At 39.1% G+C, this 14,808-nt stretch overlaps 1 protein-coding gene across 1 annotated transcript in view; it reads right to left on the bottom strand.

The window, feature by feature from the left end:
- Nucleotides 1–14,535: 14,535 nt before the first annotated feature.
- NBDY (negative regulator of P-body association) overlaps nt 14,536–14,808 on the bottom strand; it is a 50,115-nt gene continuing 49,842 nt past the window's right edge. The window contains exon 3 of the transcript XR_011998222.1: nt 14,536–14,554. The gene's annotated coding sequence lies outside the window, so the exon portion shown is untranslated. The remainder of the gene's footprint in view (nt 14,555–14,808) is intronic.

Genomic DNA, 14,808 nt, shown 5'->3' with positions numbered 1-14,808 from the left:
AGTTCTAGTAATTTTGTGGTGGAGTCTTTAGGTTGTTTTATATAGGGTATCATATCATCTTTAAATAATGGAAGTGCTATTTCCTTACTGATTTGAATGCCTTTTGTTTTTTTGTTTTCTGATTGCTGTGGGTAAGTTTAACAGTACTATGTTGAGTAATATTGGTGAGTGTGGACATCCTTGTCATCCTTCCTGACCTTAAAGGAAAAGCTCTCAGTTTCTCCCCATTGAATGTGATGTTAGCTCTGTGTTTTTTTATGCTGAGGTATGTTCCCTCTAAACCTACTTTGTTGAATGGATGTTGTACTTTCTCAAATTTTTCTACGTCTCTTGAAATGATTGTATCATTTTTATCCTTGCTCTTACTGATAGGGTGTATAACATTAATTTGCAAATACTGAATTACTCTCCCAGAAACAAATCCCACTTGATCACTTCAAGTGATTTTTTTTTTTCTGATGAATTGTTGAATTTGGCTTGCTAGTATTTTATTGAGAATTTATTGAAAAACTTTGCATTTATGTTTTTCAGGGACCTCGGTCAGTAGTTCTTCTTTTGTGGTGTCTTTATCTGGTTTTGTTATCAGGGTAATGCTGTCCTCATAGAATGAATTTGGAAGTTTTTGTTCCACTTCTGATGTTTGGGAAAGTTTTATAAGAATAGGTATCAACTCTTCCTTAAATGTTTGTTTGAATTCCCTGTGAAGCCATCTAGTCCTGGACTTTTGTTTGCTGGGAGTTTTTTGATTACTGATTTAATTTCTTTACTGGTAATTGTTCCTGATTCAGTTTTGGTTGGTTATATATTTCTAGGAATTTATGCATTTCTTCCAGGCTGTCCAATTTGTTGGCATATAATTTTCATATTCTCTTACAATCTTTTGTACTTTTGTGATGTCAGTTGTTTTTCTCCTCTTTCATTGATGATTTTATTTGAACCCTCTCTCATTTTTTTCCCATGAGTCTGGCTAAAGGTTTATCAATTTTGTTGATCTTTTCAAAAAACCAGCTCCTGATTTCACTGAACTTTATTATTATTATTATTATTATTATTATTATTATTATTATTATTTTGCTTTCTATATCATTTGTTTGCACTCTAATCTTTATTATTTTTATTCTTCTCCTAGTTTGGTGTTTTGTTTGTTGTTCTTTTCGTGGCTCCTTTAGGTGTAGAGTTAAGCTGTTTATTTGATATTTATCCTGCTTCATGAGGTTGGCTTGTATTTGCTGTAAATCTACCCCCTTAGAACTGCTTTTTCTGCCCTCCCCCCAAAGACATTGAATCATTGTATTTTCATTTTCAATCCTCTCCATTAAATTTTTATTTATTTAAGATTTTATTTACTTATTTAATCATGAGAGACAGAGAGAGAGGGTAGAGACAGGCAGAGGGAGAAGCAGGCTCCCCACAGGGAGCCTGATTCAGGGTTCAATTCCCAGACCTCAGGACCATAGGATCATGACCTGAGCCAAATGTGGATGCTCAACCTCTGAGCCACCCATGTAATTACCCATGTAATTTTTAATTTCATCTTTGATTTCATGGTTTTCCCATTCATTGCTTAGTAGCATGTTATTTAACCTCAATGTATTTGTATTCTTTCCAGGGTTTTTCTCATGGTTAATTCCTAGTTTCATAGCATTGTCTGAAAAGATTTATGGTATGACTTCAATCTTTTTGAATTTGTTGAAACTTGCTTTGTGGTCTACTATGTGATCTAGTCAGAAGAATGTTCCATGTGCACCTGAAAAGCATGTGTATTCTGCTGGTTTAGGATAGTTTGTTCTGAATGCATTTAAGTCCATCTGGTTCAGTGTGTCATTCAACACAACTGTTACCTTGTTAATTTTCTATTGGGATGATCTGATTACGTAAATGAATTGTTAAAGTCCCTACTATCACTGTTATTACTATCAATTAGTTCCTTTATGTTTGTTATTAACCATCTTATGTATTTTGCTTTCTCATGTTTGCTGCATAAATCTTTTCAATTGTTTTATGTTCCTTTTGGATTGTCCCCCTTATTACTATATAGCATCTTCCTTGTCTGTGCTTAAAATCTTTGTTTTAACATCTATTTTGTCCACTGTAAGTTCTGTTATCTTGGCTCTCTTCAGGTCCATTTGCATGATAAATTTTTTCCCTATCTCCTCACCTTCAATCTGGAGGTGGATTTAGGACTGAAATGAGTCTATTGTAGGCAGCACATCAATGGTTCTTAGTGGTTTTTGTTTTAATCCATTCTGATACCCTATGTCTTTTGATTGGAGTATTTAGTCCACTTACATTCAGAGTGATTACTGGAAGATATGAATTTACTGCCATTGTGTTACGGTGAAGTTGGTGTTTCTGGAGATTTTCTATGTTCCTTTGCAATCTTTGTTGCTTTTGGTCTTTTCCCCCCAAAGAATCTCCTTTAATAGTCCTTGCAGGGATGATTTAGTGGTCATGAACTCCTTCAGTTTATCTGGGAAACTCTCTAATTCTCCTTCAATGATGAATGAAAGCCTTGCTGTACAAAGTATTCTTCACTACATATTTTTCCCATTCAACATGTTGAATATACCCTGCCACTCTCTTCTGGCCTGCCATGTTTCTTGGACAGCTCTGCTATGAACTTGATCTGTCCTCCGTTGCAGGTGAAGGACTTTTTTTTTCTTTTTTCTACTTTCAGGAATCTTTCACTGTCTATGTGTGTTCTCTCAGTCCTCAGATTAATTTCCTGGATGTGAAGAGTGATTTGATATTTAGGTAGCTGTGATTGACAGATAAGGTATGCAGAAACTCCTACTACTCCATCATCTTAACCTAGATTCAGCAGTTTATATGTTTCTAGGAATTTATCCATTTCTTCCAGTTTCCCAATTTGTTGGCATATAGTTTTTCATAATATTCTCTTATAATTGTTTGTATTTCTATGGAGTTAGTTGTTAGTTCTCCACTCTGATTTGCAATTTTATTTCTTTGGGTACTTTCTCTTTCTTTTGATAATTCTCTCTAGAGGTTTATCAATTTTATTGAGCTTTAAAAAGAACCATCCTCTGGTTTCTTTGATCTGTTCCATTATTTTTTTAAGTTTCTACATCACTTATGTCTGCTTTCATCTTTATTATTTCCTTTCTTCTCCTAGCTTCAGGCTCCATGTGTTGTTCTTTTACGAGCTCCTACATGTGTAAATTTAGGGTGTTTATTTGAGATTTTTCTTGCTTAAGATAAGGTTTATTGCTGCACATACATCCCCCTTAAGACTACTTATGCATCCAAAAGTTTTTGGACCATTGTCCAATGTGGTCATTTGTATTTCTTCCCCATGTATTTTTTATTTCTATTTTGATTCTGTGGTTGATTTCTTTCATTGTTTGTTAGCATGCTGTTTAACATCCATGTTATTTATGGTCTTTTCTAATTTTTTCTTCTGATTGACTTTAAGTTATACAGCATTGTGGTGAGAAAATATGCATGGTATGATCTCCATCTATTGATACTTGTTGAGTCCTAATGTGTGACCTCATATGTGATCTATCCTGGAGAATATCCCAAAAAAGAATATGTGTATTCTGCTGCTTTAAGATGAAATGTTCTGGGAAGCCCGGGTGGCTCAGTGGTTGGGCACCTGCCTTCGGATCAGGTCTGATCCCAGGATGTGGGATCGAGTCCCACATCAGGCTCCCTGCAAGGAGCCTGCTGCTCCCTCCGCCTGTGTCTCTGCCTCTCTCTCAGTCTGTGTCTCTCCTGAATAAATAAATACATCTTCAAAAAAAGATGAAATGTTCTGAATATATCTGTTAAGTCCACCTGGTCCACTGTGTCATCCCAAGCCATTGTGTCATTGTTGATTTCCTCCTTCACTCATCTATTTATTGCTGTAAGGTGTTACAGTCCTCGACTATTTTTATATTATTAATTATTTCCTTTATATGGTGGTTAATTGATTTCTATATTTGGGTGCTCCCAAGTTAGTGGCATAAACATATACTATTCTTAGATCTTCTTGCTGGATAGAACCCTTTATTATGATATAGTGCCCTTCTTCATCTCACATTACAGTCTTTGGTTTAAATCTCGTTGGTTATAGATATGACTACTCTGGCTTCCTTTTGACTCCATTATCAGGATAAATGGATGCCCATCCCCTCACTTTAAATCTGCAGGATTCTTTAGGTCTAAAAGGATTTTCTTGAAGGCAGCAAATAGATGGGTCTTGGTTTTTTATCCATTTTATCACCATAAGTGTTTAAATTGGATTATTTAGTCCATTTATACTCAATGAAATTATTGATAGATAATTATTACTTGCCATTGTGGTACTTTTGTTGTTTTTTGGAGTTCTCTGATCATTTATTTAATTGCTCCTTCATCATTTGTGGTTTTCTTGAGTGACATACCTGATTATTTCAAATCTATTAGTGTTTTGGATTTCTGGTTACCATTATGTTTCCATATCACATGTTCTGAATATATTAGCCGACATTAAGTTGCTTGTTGCTTAAGTTTAAACTCTTTTTTTTATAAAAAATTTATTTTTCATTGGTGTTCAATTTGCCAACATACAGAACAACACACAGTGCTCATCCTGTCAAGTGCCCCCCTCAGTGCCTGTCACCCATTCACACCCAGGCACCGCCCTCCTCCCCTTCCACCACCCTTAGTTCCTATCCCAGAGTTAGGGGTCTTTATGTTCTGTCTCCCTTTCTGATATTTCCCACACATTTCTTCTCCCTTCCCTTATATTCCCTTTCACTATTATTTATATTCCCCAAATGAATGAGAACATATAATAGTTGCCCTTCTCCGATTTACTTATTTCACTCAGCATAATACCTTCCAGTTCCCTCCATGTTGAAGCAAATGGTGGGTATTTGTCATTTCTAATGGCTGAGTAATATTCCATTGTATACATAAACCACATCTTCTTTATCCATTCATCTTTTGATGGACACCGAGGGCACAGTTTGGCTATTGTGGACATTGCTGCTATAAAATCGGGGTGCAGGTGTTCCGGCGTTTCATTGCATCTGTATCTTCGGGGTAAATCCTCAATAGTGCAATTGCTGGGTCATAGGGCAGGTTTATTTTTAACTCGTTGAGGAAGCTCCACACAGTTTTCCAGAGTAGCTGCACCGATCACATTCCCACCAACAGTGTAAGATGGTTACCTTGTCTACACATCCTCTGCAACAATTGTGGTTTCCTGCCTTGTTAATTTTCCCCATTCTCACTGGTGTGAGGTGGTATCTCATTGTGGTTTTGATTTCCCTGATGGCAAGTGATGCAGAGCATTTTCTCATGTGCATGTTGGCCATATCTATGTCTTCGTCTGTGAAATTTCTGTTCATGTTTTTTGCCCATTTCATGATTGGATTGTTTGTTTCTTTGGTGTTGAGTTTCAAAAGTTCTTAATACATCTGGGAAACTAGCCCTTTATCTGATACGTCATTTGCAAATATCTTCTCCCATTCTGTAGGTTGTCTTTTAGTTTTGTTGACTGTATCCTTTGCTGTGCAAAAGCTTCTTATCTTGATGAAGTCCCAATAGTTCTTTTTTGCTTCTGTTTCTTTTGCCTTCGTGGATGTATCTTGCAAGAAGTTACTGTAGCCGAGTTCAAAAAGGGTGTTGCCTGTGTTCTCCTCTACCATTTTGATGGAATCGTGTCTCACATTTAGATCTCTCATCCATTTTGAGTTTATCTTTGTGTATGGTGAAAGAGAGTGGTCTAGTTTCATTCTTCTGCATGTGGATGTCCAATTTTCCAGGACCATTTATTGAAGACACTGTCTTTCTTCCAGTGGATAGTCTTTCCTCCTTCATCGAATATTAGTTGACCATAAAGTTCAGGGTCCACTTCTGGGTTCTCTATTCTGTTCCACTGATCTATGTGTCTGTTTCAGTGCCAATACCACACTGTCTTGATGACCACAGCGTTGTAGTGTACAACCTGAAATCTGGCATTGTGATGCCCCCAGATATGGTTTTCTTTTTTATTCCCCAGGCTATTCGGGGTCTTCTCTGATTCCACACAAATTTAAAATAATTTGTTCCAACTCTCTGAAGAAAGTCCATGGCATTTTGATAGGAACTGCATTAAATGTGTAAATTGCCCTGGGTGACATCGACATTTTAACAATATTAATTCTGCCAATCCATGAGCATGGAATATTTTTCCAACTCTTTGTGTCTTCCTCAATTTCTATCAGAAGTGTTCTATAGTTTTTAGGGTATAGATCCTTTATCTCTTTGGTGAGGTTTATTCCTAGGTATCTTATGCTTTTGGGTGCAATTGTAAATGGGATTGACTCCCTAATTTTTCTTTGTTCAGTCTCATTGTCCCTGTATAGAAATGCCACGGAATTCTGGGCATTGATTTTGTATCCTGCCAGCTACCAAATTGCTGTATGAGTTCAAGCAATCTTGGGTTGGAGTCTTTTGGATTTTCTATGTAGAGTATCATGTCATCGGTGAAGAGGGAGTGTTTGACTTCTTCTTTGCCAATTTGAATGCCTTTAATGTCTTTTTGTTGTCTGATTGCTGAGGCTAGGACGTCCAGTACTATGTTGAATAGCAGTGGTGAGAGTGGACATCCCTGTCTTCTTCCTGATCTTAGGGGAAAGGCTCCCAGTGCTTCCCCATTGAGAATTATATTTGATGTGGGCTTTTGGTAGATGGCATTTAAGATGTTGAGGAATGTTCCCTCTATCCCTATACTCTGGAGTTTTGATCAGGAACGGATGCTGTATTTTGTCAAATGCTTTCTCTACATCTAATGAGAGGATCAATCACATTGATTGTTTTATGAGTGTGGAACCAGCCTTGTGTCCCAGGGATATCCTACTTGGTCATGATGAATAATTTTCTTAATGTACGCTTGGATACTATTGGCTAGTATCTTGTTGAGAATTTTTGCATCCATATTCATCAGTGATATTGGTCTACAATTCTCCTTTCTGGTGGGCTCCTTGTCTGGTTTTGGAATAAAGGTGATGCTGGCCTCATAGAACAAGTTTGGAAGTACTCCATCTCTTTCTATCTTGCCAAACAGCTTTAGTAGAATAGGTATGGTTCCTTCTTTATACGTTTGATAGAATTCCCCTGGGAAGCCATCTGGCCCTGGACTTTATGTCTTGGGAGGTTTTTGATGACTGCTTCAATTTCCTCCCTGGTTATTGGACTGTCCAGGTTTTCTATTTCTTCCTGTTCTGGTTTTGGTAGTTTGTGGCTTTACAGAAATGCATCCATTTCTTCTAAATTGCTTAATTTATTGGAGTATAGATGTTCATAATATGTTTTTAAAATCATTTGTATTTCCTTGTTGTTGGTAGTTATCTCTGCTTTCCCATTCATGATTTTATTAATTTGAGTCTTCTCTGTCTTCTTTTTAATAAGGCTGGCTACTGGCTTATTGGCCTGTTCAGGTTTTCTATTTCTTCCGATTCCGGTTTTGGTAGTTTGTGGCTTTCCAGAAATGCGTCCATTTCTTGTAGATTGCCTAATTTATTGGCGTTTAGATGTTCATAAGATAATATGTTTTTAAAATCGTTTGTATTTCCTTGGTGTTGGTAGTCATCTCTCTTTTCAAATTCATGATTTTATTAATTTGAGTTTTCTCTCTATTCTTGTTAATAAGGCTGGCTAATGGTTTATCTATCTTATTAATTCTTTCAAAGAACCAACTTCTGGTTTTGTTGATCTGTTCCACAGTTCTTCTGGTCTCGATTTCATGGAGTTCTGCTCGAATCTTTATTATCTCTCTTCTTCCACTGGGTGGACGATCTATTTGCTGTTTTTTCTCTAGCTCCTTTAGGTATAAGGTTAGCTATTGTATTTGAGTTCTTTCCAGTTTTTGAGTGGATGCTTGTATTGCAATGTATTTCCCCCTCAGGACTGCTTTTGATGCATCCAAAGATTCTGAACGGTTGTATCTTCATTCTCATTAGTTTCCATGAATCTTTTTAATTCTTCCTTAATTTCCTGGTTGACCCTGTCATCTTTTAGCAGGATGGTCCTTAACCTCCACGTGTTTGAAGTCCTTCCAAACTTCTTGTTGTGATTTAGTTCTAATTTCAAGGCATTATGGTCTGAGAATATGCAGGGGACGATCCCAATTTTTGGTATCAGTTCAGACCCGATTTTTGACCCCGTATGTGGTCTATTCTGGAGAAAGTTCCATGTGCACTTGAGAAGAATGTGTATTCAGTTGAGTTTGGATGTAAAGTTCTGTAGATATCTGTGAAATACATTTGGTCCAGTGTACCATTTAAAGCTCTTGTTCGTTTCTTTGGAGATGTTGTGTTTAGAAGACCTATCAAGTGTAGGAAGCGCTAGATTGAAGTCACCAAGTATAAGTGTATTATTATCTAAGTATGTCTTAACTTTGGTTATTAACTGATTGATATATTTGGCAGCTCCCACATTCGGGGCATATATATTGAGGATTGTTAAGTCCTCTTATTGGATAGATCCTTTATGGATGATATAGTGTCCCGCTTCATCTCTCACTACAGTCTTCGGGTAAATTTTAGTTTATCTGATTTAAGGTTGTGTACCCCTGCTTTCTTTTGAGGACCATTTGAATGCTAAATGGTTCTTAAACCTTTTATTCTCAAGCTGTAGGTGTCCTTCTGTCTAAAATGAGTCTCTGGTAGACAGCAAATAGATGGGTCCCGCTGTTTTATCCAGTCTGAAACCCTGCGCCTTTTGACAGGGTCATTAAGCCCGTTCACATTCAGAGTTACTATTGAAAGATATGAGTTTAGTGTCATCATGATATCTATTCAGTCCTGTTTCTGTGGATTGTTCCACTGAACTTCTTCTTAAAGGGGAATTTTAGGAGTCTCCCTTAAAATTTCTTGGAGAGCTAGTTTGGAGGTCAAATGTTCTTTCAGTTCCTGCCTGTCTTGTAAGTTCTTTATCTCTCCTTCCATTCTCAATGAGAGCCTTGGTGGATAAAGTATTCTTGGTTGCATGTTTTTCTCATTTAGGACCCTGAATATATCCTGCCAGCCCTTTCTGGCCTGCTAGGTCTCTGTGGAAAGGTCTGCTGTTACCCTAATACTCCTCCCCATAAAGGTCAGGGATTTTTGGTCTCTTGCTGCTTTAAGGATCTTCTCTTTTTCTTTGGAATTTGCAAGCTTAACTATTAAATGTCGAGGGGTTGAATGGTTTTTATTGATTTTAGGGGGGGGGGGATCTCTCTATTTCCTGGATCTGAATGCCGGTTTCCCTTCCCAGATTAGCAAAGTTTTCAGCTATGATTTGTTCAAATACATATTCTGGTACTCTGTCCCTTTCGGCGCCCTTGGGAACCCCAATTAAACGTAGGTTTTTCTTCCTCAGGCTGTGGTTTATTTCCCTTAATCTATCCTCATGGTCTTTTAATTGTCTCTTTTTTTCCTCAGTTTCCCTCCTTGCCATCAACTTGTCTTCTATGTCACTCACTCGTTCTTCCACCTCATTAACCTTCATCATTAGTACTTCTAGTTTGGATTGCATCTCATTCAATTGATTTTTAATTTTTGCCTGATTAGATCTAAATTGTGCAGTCATGAAGTCTCTTTAATCCTTTATGCTTTTTTCTAGAGCCACCAGTAATTTTATAATAGTGCTTCTGAATTGGCTTTCTGACATTGAATTGTAATCCAGATTTTGTAACTCTGTGGGAGAGAGGACTCTTTCTGATTCTTTCTTTTGAGGTGAGGTTTTCCTTCTAGTCATTTTGGTCAGTGCAGAGTGGCCAAAAACAAGTTGTATTGGGAAAAGGAGAAAAAGAGAGAAGAGAAAGAAGGAAAGAAAAGAGAAAAAGAAGAAAAAAAGAAAAAAGAGAATAGAGAAGGAAAAAGAAAATACAAGGGTGGGAGAAGCAAACAGAAATCAAAAAGGAAAAAAAAACACGGGGGAGTATCTTCTGATGCTGTATACTTTAAGTCCCCTGACTCTCCCTTGAACTTGTCCGTTTAGCTGGTCTTCTTTGGGTTGTACCTGTTGTGCTGATTTTCAGGTGTTAGCACTTCCGGGGGGGGAGCTGCTCTGCCCCCTGCCTGGTGCAGGGCTCAGTGGGGGTTGTTTACCCTGTGAGGCCCCAGGAGGAACAACCACAGTGGCGGCGGCCAGCACTGGGGCCCTGGATTCAGCTTCCGCAGTAACTATGAAGCTCTCCGACTGCAGGGGCCTGGATGCTCCGGGGGCGGGGTCGCTGATCTGCTCAGCTCGGGGCAGGAGTGTCCTTGGTGTCCTTGGCCCTCCTGACCTCTACCTGTCCCGGGGGGAGGCCGGATCCTGGGCTGTGTCCCCGACGCCCTGTGCTCCTGGGCCTGTGCAGTTGGATTCACAATCCGGGCCGCGCAGCACCCCCTCTGCGGAGCTGCCACCGGAGCTCCTCCGAGGTGCTCCCGAATCAATGCGTGCGCGAGCTGCAGTCCTCTAGGGAGCTCAGTGCACTCTCCCTGGGGTGCAGTTGCTCTGTTAGTGTCCCAGGGAGCCTGAGGGCATCCCCGCCCTTCCTGGGTTCCTGCTCTAACTCCCTGGGAGTGCCTTTGTGCCCGGGAAGATTGGTGAAGCTCCTGCTTCTCTGGGAAGGAGCTTTCCTGTCCTGGGGGCACTCCCCCCGGCCTTAGCCTGGCCCCTCCCCCTTGGATGCCTTTTGTTTCTTTCATTCTTTTTTCCACCTCTTCTTACATTGATAGAAGTGCGACCTCTTCTCACTGTAGCATTCCAGTTGTTGTCTCTTTAAATCTCATGCCGAATTCGTAGATTTTCAAGATGATTTGAAGGTTATCTACGTAATTTGGTGGGTACAGGTGATTTGGAGACCCTACTCTTCCGCCATTTTGCCCCTCCATTCTAAACTCATTCTTTACTCCTCTTCCCTCCATGTTTTAAGTATATGGTGTCACATATTACAACCTTAATTTTGTGAAGACTTTGGCACATTTTTGCAGTTATACTTAGTACTGGTTTTGTATTGCCTACTTTTCATACTCTATGGTTTTCCCACTCAAAGAGTCCCCTTTAACATTTCTTTTGGGTTTAGTTTAGTGGTCATAAGCTTCAGTAAGGTTGTCTGAGAAACTCTTTATCAGTCCTTTTATTCTAAATGACAGCTTTGATGGATAGAATATTCATGGCTGTAGACAGAACTTTGAATATATCATGCTTCTTCCTTCTGGTCTGCAATGTTTCTGCTTTGAATCAGTGATATTCTTATGCAGTCTCCCTTTTATGTAACTGTCTACCTTTCTCTTGCTGTCTCTGAAATTCTCTCTGTTTAACTTTTCACCATTTTTATTACTATGTGTCTTGATGTGTACTCTCTTGGGTTGAAATTTTGGGGGAATTGATGATGACAGGAGAGACAGACATAGGGAAACCATGAGAACCCACCCCTCGTTCTGTGAACCGTTTTAAGAACTCATGAAATTTGGTCTTCTTAATTTCAAAGACAAATGTTATGAGGATTCTTCTTCCCAGGCTTCTTCTTCCCTTTTTTTTTTTTAATTAGGAATGCATAACATTTATTTCCTTGACATTTGTCTTTCAAAGAGATCACAGTGTTTCAGTGTCAGTTCAAACAGGGGAAGAATCTCAGGGAAGTATCCTTCACATAATTATAGGACCATCGGTAATAATGTCTCTCAGTTCTTTCCAAATCCATAAAGATGCATTTCCTGATAAGTGACTGAGCTCGGGGTCCAATTCCCTGCTCCGATGTGTCGGGTATACTTGGACACAAGCTCGAGCTTGTAAATAAACCCTTGTGTGTTTGCATAGGTGTCGGCTTCTCGGTGGTTTCTAGGATTCGCACTCTTGGGCACAACAGTCCTGTGGTTCTGAATAGTCCCTTCTGATGTGGATGTGGCCCCCAACGGCACCTCCAGAGTCCTCCAGGGGGTCCTGAGGAAGCCGGGCTCCTGTGAGTGCAGACATGGCCCCACGTGTTCCTGAGTCATAGTCAGCGGGTCCTAAGGACACCAGGTCTCCTGTCACTGTGGACTATGCCTCACATCCTCTGGAAGCCTCACAGAAGATCCTCAGGAGGCCGGGGGCTCCTCTCAGCCTGGACATGGCCCCACGTCTCCCTGAAAACTCACCACGGGTCCTGAGGAGCCTCCCCAATGTGATCATCTATATCCTTTTTTTCCATTTATATATATTTTTAAACCACAGTGTTTGTTTTGTTTTTTCTGTAATCTAGGGTAGAAAATCTGCTCCAAGTCGGTCAATGCTATACCTCAAAGGTTCACAGAACGAGGGGTGGGTTCTCATGGTTTCCCTATGTCTGTCTCTCCTGTCATCATCAATGTTGTCCTTTTATCCTTTATTGTGAAGAACTTTTCAGTCAGCCCTCATTTCTTTTGAAGGAATTACTTTATATTAAGGTAACTTAGTAAATCTCTGGAAATGAGTTCAGGGTCTTCCTATGTTGCATTCTTAGATCCTGCTCCAAATTTCCTCTTCCTTTAAACACTAACATATTTTGACACACTTTAAATTTTTTTTATCTAAATTCCATTTAGTTAACAGTATAATATTAATTTCAAGTATACAATACAGTGATTCAACACTTCCATACAACACCTGGTGCTCATCACAAGTACACTCCTTAATCCCCATCACCTATTTAATCCATTCTCTCTAGTAACCATCAGTTTGTAATCTATACTTAAGAGTCTGTTTCTTCGTTTGCTCTTTTTCCCTTTATTTCTTTTGTTTCTTAAACGTATGAGTGAAATCATGGGGTATTTGTCTTTATCTGATGGACTCATTTCACTAACCATAATATTCTAGGTCTACTTGATGTCATTCATTGATTTTCATGGCTGAGTAATATTCCACTGTGTGTGTATTTGTGTGAGTGTCACTTCATTATCCATTTGTAAGTCAATAGACACTTGAGGTATTTACATAATTTAAGTATTTTAGATAATACTGCTATAAACTTCAAGGAACACATATACATTTGAATTACTATTTTGTTTCCTTTGGGTAGATACCTAGTAGTCCCATTGCTGGAATGTACAGTATTGATATTTATAAGATTTTGAGGAAACTCCATATTATTTATCATAGCGGCTGCACCAGTTTGCATTCCTAACAAGAATACAAGACAGTTATCCTTGCTCCACATTCTTGCCAAGACCTGTTGTTTCCTGTGATGCTGATTTTAGCCATTCTGACTGGTATGAGGTGCTCATTGTAATTTTTTTTAGTATTTTTTAAATAAATTTATTTTTTATTGATGTTCAATTTGCCAACATATAGAATAACACCCAGTGCTCATACCATCAAGTGCCCACCTCAGTGCCCGTCACCCAGTCATGCCCACCCCCCACCCACTTCCCCTTCCACCACCCCTAGGTCATTTCCCACAGTTAGGAGTCTCTCATGTTCTGTCTCCCTTTCTGATATTTCCCACTCATTTTTTCTCCTTTCCCCTTTATTCCCTTTCACTATTTTTTATATTCCCCAAATGAAGGAGACCATATAATGTTTGTCCTACTCCGATTGACTTATTTCACTCAGCATAATACCCTCCAGTTCCATCCACATTGAAGCAAATCGTGGGTATTTCTCCTTTATAATGGCTGAGTACTATTGCATTGCATACATATACCACATCTTCTTTATCCACTGATCATTCGATGGACACCAAGGCTCCTTCCACCATTTGGCTATTGTGGACATTGCTGCTATAAACATCGGGGTGCAGGTGTCCCGGAGTTTCACTGCATCTGTATCTTTGGGGTAAATCCCCAGCATTGCAATAGCTGGGTCGTAGGGAAAGTCTATTTTAACTCTTTGAGGAACCTCCACATAGTATTCCAGAGTGGCTGCACCAGTTCACATTCCCACCAACAGTGTAAGAGGGTTCCCCTTTCTCCACATCCTCTCCAACATTTGTGGTTTCCTGCCTTGTTAATTTTCCCCATTCTCACTGGTGTGAGGTGGTATCTCATTGAGGTTTTGATTTGTATTTCCCTGATGGCAAGTGATGCGGAGCATTTTCTCATGTGCTTCTTGGCCATGTCTATGTCTTCCTCTGTGAGATTTCTCTTCATGTCTTTTGCCCATTTCATGATTGGATTGTTTGTTTCTTTGCTGTTGAGTTTAATAAGTTCTTTATAGATCTTGGAAACTAGCCCTTTATCTGATATGTCATTTGCAAATATCTTCTCCAATTCTATAGGTTGTCTTTTAGTTTTGTTGACTGTATCCTTTGCTGTGCAAAAGATTCCTATATTGGTGAAGTCCCAATAGTTCATTTTTACTTTTGTTTCTATTGCCTTCGTGGATGTATCTTGCAAGAAGTTACTGTGGCAGAGTTCAGAAAGGGTGTTGCTTGTGTTCTCCTCTAGATGCAACTGAATACACATTCTTCTCGAGTGCACATGGAACTTTCTCCAGAATAGACCACATACTGGGTCACAAATCAGGTCTGAACCAATACCAAAAGATTGGTATAGTCCCCTTCGTATTCTCAGACCATAATACTTTGAAATTAGAACTGAATCACATTAAGTTTGGAAGGATTTCAAGCACGTGGAGGTTAAGGACCATTCTGCTAAAAGATGAAAGGGTCAACCAGGAAATTAAGGAAGAATTAAAAAGATTCATGGAAACTAATGAGAATGAAGATACAACTGTTCAAAATCTTTGGGATACCCCAAAAGCAGTCCTGAGGGGGAAATACATCGCAATACAAGCATCCACTCAAAAACTGGAAAGAACTCAAATACAAAAGCTAACCTTACACCTAAAGGAGCTAGAGAAAAAACAGCAAATAGATCCTACACCAAGCAGAAGAGAGTTAATAAA

This window comes from Vulpes vulpes, chromosome X (assembly GCF_048418805.1).
Source record: "Vulpes vulpes isolate BD-2025 chromosome X, VulVul3, whole genome shotgun sequence".
Lineage (NCBI taxonomy): Eukaryota > Metazoa > Chordata > Mammalia > Carnivora > Canidae > Vulpes > Vulpes vulpes.
Note: the sequence above shows the minus strand (reverse complement) of the source record. Positions and strands in the feature narration are given on the sequence as shown.